Here is a 5,467-nt window from a genome sequence, read left to right as displayed (position 1 = left end):
GACTATAATTAAAATCAACATGTTTTGAGCAATGTTGAATACAGGCTGGCAGTTTTCAGGATACTACCTAGGCCTTGTGGCAGATTAGGAAGACATCCCGTTGTCCCTGAATTGAATTCAGTGAATATCTGCCTACCCACAGTCATAAACTCTAAGAGCAGGATCAATATATGTAGCATAAATACTGGAAATTTCATCATGAGTAGTGGGGAGGTATATGCTAATCAAGTTATTTCCAATTCCTGCCACTGATCTGGAGGGGTCAAGGATAGATGAAGTGAAGTTACAGGGCATATTTCTAATAAGCAACAGACTACTGCAGTTCTTATTTAGAGATATATTTAAGGGAACCTGGGAAAACTACTGGAATCTAAATAATACTTTGTGTCAGGTCATCTTCATTAACCAGGCCTCTAAAGAACCCTAAGTTAAGTACTACAAATAAATGTCAGGGCTAGAAAAATATCTTGTTGATTGAGTGGTCTTGCTTTACAATCAGAAGGATTTGATTAACACCCAAACACTCATTAACACTTGTAATACTAGATTTAAATTCAAAACATCAGGAAATTCACTAGGGTGGAGAAATTCAGCTGATGCTCTCTTCTATTCTGACTTCTGCCATGAACAAGTGAGTGCCCCTACACACACATGTACACACACACAAAGAAGCACGAGTAAATAAATATATGTCTTTGGAACATGCAATCTATGGCTCAAGATACAGATCAATGAGATCATAGGGTAATGCACAAAATGCATTGATAGAAGAGAGCATCAGCTGAATTTCTCCACCCAAATGTCCCCAAATGTCAGATAACCAAAACTTCTATGCCTACCTAATATGTGGTCTTTTTCCTACCATGAATCTGGCTATTTTAGGATTCTGCCTTTCCTCCCTCATAGTCACATCACTTCCATTATTTCTCATCCTCATCATCTCTTGCCTGGGTTACCCCAAAATCTATGGAACTAAATATTGCTTCTCACACTTCCATCAAATTATCATCTTTTTTCCCTTTGTTATTGTATATTTTATTTATTTACATTCAAATGTTATATTCTTCCCCCACTCCCCACCCCAGAAAATACCGATTCCATCCCTGATCTTCCTGCTTCTATGAGGGTGTGCCCCTACCCACCCACCCACCCATTCCTGCCTCCTGGCCCTCAAATTCCTCCTACACTGGGGCGTCAAGCCTTCACAGGACCAAGGGCCTCTTCTCCCATTGATGCCCAACAAGGCCATCCTCTGCTACATATGTGGTTGGAAACATGGGTCCCTCTATGTGTATCACTTGCTTGTTGGTTTACACCCTAGGAGCTCTGGTTGGTTGATATTGCTGTTCTTCCTATGGAGTTGCAACCCCTTCAGCTCCTTCAGTCTTTTCTCTAATTTCTCCACAGGGGACCCTATGATCATTTCAATGGTTCGCTGTGAGCATCTGCCTCTGTATATGTCAGACTCTGGCAGAGCCTCTTGGGAGACAGCTATATCAGGCTCCTGTCAGCATGTACTTCTTGGCATCCACAATAGTGTCTGCATTTGGTGATTGTATATGGGATAGATTCCCAGGTGGGTCATTATCTGAATGGCCTTTTTCAACTATTAAAAACAATGAATTTATGAAATTCTTAGGCAAATGGATGGAACTAGAAAATATCTTCCTGAGTGAGGTAACCCAATCAGAAAAGAACACACATGGTATACACTCATTGATAAATGGATATTAGCCCAAAATCTCCGAATAACCAAGACACAATTCAGTGACCACATGAAGCTCAAGAAGGAAGACAAAAATGTGGATGCTTTGTTCCTTCTTAGAAGGGGTAACAAAATACTCATGGGAGCAAATATGGAGACAAAGTGTGGAGCAGAGACTGAAGGAAAGGACATCCAGAAACTGCCCCACCTCGGGACCCATCTCAAATTACCATCTATCTTAAGGGGAAACTTTAAGGAGGTCTTTGGAATATCAGTTGTGTTGGATGGTGTTTTGCTGGGGCAAATATGTGAAGGAACTTTTAAAGTGGACTCAGATGAAAGGCTAAGGCAGACTCATGAATTAAAGTTGAGCTTAAGGAGACACAGGAGAAAGGATATTCTGTTAAAGCAAGCACACAAAAGGACACGCAATAAAGGATTTTTCATGAATGGTGAATGTATTGGTCAGCCTTACATTGCATAGTTGAACTACATTTGTTGGGACTCCATAGAGAGAAACACATCAAAAAAAAAAAAAAAACCCAACAACTTCTGATAGTGTGCTACAGTTTCTTGGTGCTTCCATGGACTTGGGACAATTGGTAGAGTGATGTGAGCTGAGACAGACACATATGCTGAAGTAAGACCAGTGGAGTACATGTGATGTTTAGAGGGATATAAATAGAATTTGACTGATAGTGACAGAGGTTAAATTTGGCTTGCTTATAAAACTACCTGTACAATGCTTATTGGTCTTGCATCTTGGCTGGTCTTCACTTCTCTGAGAGGCACAGCTGAGAACATCTCCTGCCATTCCTCTTGGCCCTTTCTGCTGAGGCTGAGGCCTGACTGTCTCTGCTTGGTGGTGCCACTGCTGCTGATTTGTGTGTGCTATCCTGAGTCTATTGTATTGGATTGCTGGTGTATCTGTGAGTGCTTGTAAGTGGATCAAGGTGCCACTGTTAACCTGTGAAGTGAACTGCTGATTTTCAGACAGCACAGATGAAAGTTGCTCCAAATAATCTTTCCAAACAGTCTGCTTCCTCCATATCCTTTGTTTTCCACTACCTTTGGTGGGTCATGGGCTAAAAGAGAGGTTAAAACATCATTAAAAACTAAGGTTTTAAAAACATTAAAATTACATCTTACCACATTTTGCCATTTCCTTGAATTCAAATACCAAATAGTTTTGATATTTGTAAGTCCTTAGTTTCATGATGTATCATCCATTTAATAAAAATCTGTGCATAGGAGCCCACTAAAACAGAGGGTTACTTAGACTTTTCAGTGTCCAGAATGCCTATGGGGTTTTCTTTACTTAGTTCTTAAGCTCCCATTTTATGTCCCAATCCTAGAACACATAGTGACAACTTATCCTCCCACTATCTTTTCATCTTAGTGGATTATTGACAGTTTAATGTTATTTTCTAATAATTCTGCACTTCTTGCAGAACTTAATTTGTACCTAGAACACCTTCTGTTTTCTGTTTCTAAATTCTTGTTCGTTCTTGTAACACCTTCAAACCTCTGTTCAGACAAATATTTTTTAATTTTTTCTTTATTAGTGAATATCATTTTATGACATAATTTTTCTCTCCTTTTCTTCCCTTCAAACCCTCCAACATAGCCATTCTTCCTCTTTCTTATATATATGACTTCTTTCTTGTTAAATGTTGTTACAATCATGTACATATACAAAATGTATATACATATGCCTACATATATGTATACAACATATATAATTATAGTGTATAATTTATAACACATATATGTACATTATAATATATGCCTTATAATATATATGTATATACATATATATATATATATGTAGTGTGTGTGTATGTGTGTGTGTGTGTTTGTACACCTAAATACAGAGGTACAAACTGCTCAATCTGTGTGATGCTACTTGTGTGTGTATTTTCAGGGCTGAATATTTTGTATCGTATAACCAGTTAGTGTGCTATTTCTCAGAGATTATTTCCCTTGCTCTCAGCATTCCTTAATTGCCTGAAGTTTCTTCTGTCTCTGAGGCTTTCTTCCACCTACTTTGGCATGTTTATTGATGTCCTCGTTCAGCTCACATTTAGGCAGTCATGTTATGAGACTTTCTGGGTGTGCCTCCTTACATTCCTAGGTCACCCACTCTCACAGTGAGTTCCTCAATCCTCTAGATATTTTAATTGGTTGTTGTTTCATATAATAATCTCTATTTGCTGCAAAAAGGAGTTTCCACGATGAAGAGTATAGACTGCACTTTTCTGTGGGTCTGGCACTTGTGTTTAGAATGTGGATAGGGGTTATGCTGGTTTAGAAAAGTTGTAATTTATATTATCTTCTGCAATAACTTCACTAGTCATGGGTAGTAGGCTAGATTTCCAGCACCAAAAATGATTTCCTTGTTGTTGATCAGTCCAATAATTTTATAATAGGTCCAGGTAGAGAATGATTTACCATGAAAGTATATGTGTCATTGCTGCATTCTTTGTATAATTCACCATCCTGGTTATTGCGTTCGTAAGTGTCACATCTGGGTAGGACTGTTGGTCACCTCCCTACTTTTGATTCCTGTAGGGTCAAAAGGGTGCCCTTTGGTTCCATGAAAATTCATCCTCAGAGGAGAGATTTTTATGTTAGCTCTAGGTCAATGAAACATATTTTCTCTAAGACACCTTCCTCTTGTCAGCCTTCTCTAGTCCGTGTATGCTTCCTAAGAACTCAGTAAGGGTTTGATATGTTTTCTAGCATGAAGGAATTAAATAAGATATGAAACACCTTTCAAATGACTAATTCTATGACCATTTTCCAGTCACATGAACAGAACACATCCAGATTATGACTATTCAATAAAACAAAACATGCAATCCAAAGAAAAAGAAAAGAAAGAATGGATGTATACTCAATCTTTAACTTAACCATTTACTATTTAATATGATATTGTTAGCTTTTACAAAAAGATGATTGTGTGTGTGTGTGTGCGTGTGTGTGTATTTCCACAGAAAATTCTCTATGATTGACTTAAGTCCTCTGAATTCCTCTGGTTCTCCTTGCATTTTTCAGAATCTTTATAGTTGTCTTTGTTTACTTCTCATAAAATTCATAATTCTATGAAATATTTTAATATCGTCTTCTTCATATGCTATGTATTTACTTGAGGATAATTTCTTTTTGAATATTTAATACTATTCAATTCTTTTTTAATTTATTTTTTATTAGGTATTTTCTTCGTTTACATTTTCATTGCTATCCCAAAAGTCCCCCATACCCACCCCCCCAATCCCCTACCCACCCACTCCCCCTTTTTGGCCCTGGGGTTCCCCTGTACTGGGGCATATAAAGTTTGCAAGTCCAATGGGCCTCTCTTTGCAGTGATGGCCGACTAGGTTATCTTTTGATACATATGCAGCTAGAGACAAGAGCTCCGGGGTAATGATTAGTTCATATTGTTGTTCCACCTATAGGGTTACAGTTCCATTTAGCTCCTTGGGTAATTTCTCTAGCTCCTCCATTGGGGGCCCTGTGATCCATCCAATAGCTGACTGTGATCATCCACTTCTGTGTTTGCTAGGCCCCGGCATAGTCTCACAAGAGACAGCTATATGTGGGTCCTTTCAGCAAAATCTTGCTAGTGTATGCAATGGTGTCAGCGTTTGGAAGCTGATTATGGGATGGATCCCTGCATATGGCAATCACTAGATGGTCCATCCTTTCCTCACAGCTCCAAATTTTGTCTCTCTAACTCCTTCCATGGATGTTTTGTTCCCA

This window comes from Mus caroli, chromosome 19 (assembly GCF_900094665.2).
Source record: "Mus caroli chromosome 19, CAROLI_EIJ_v1.1, whole genome shotgun sequence".
Taxonomy (NCBI): Eukaryota; Metazoa; Chordata; class Mammalia; order Rodentia; family Muridae; genus Mus; species Mus caroli.
The sequence above is the reverse complement of the archived record's forward strand: the minus strand, read 5'-3'. Positions refer to the sequence as shown.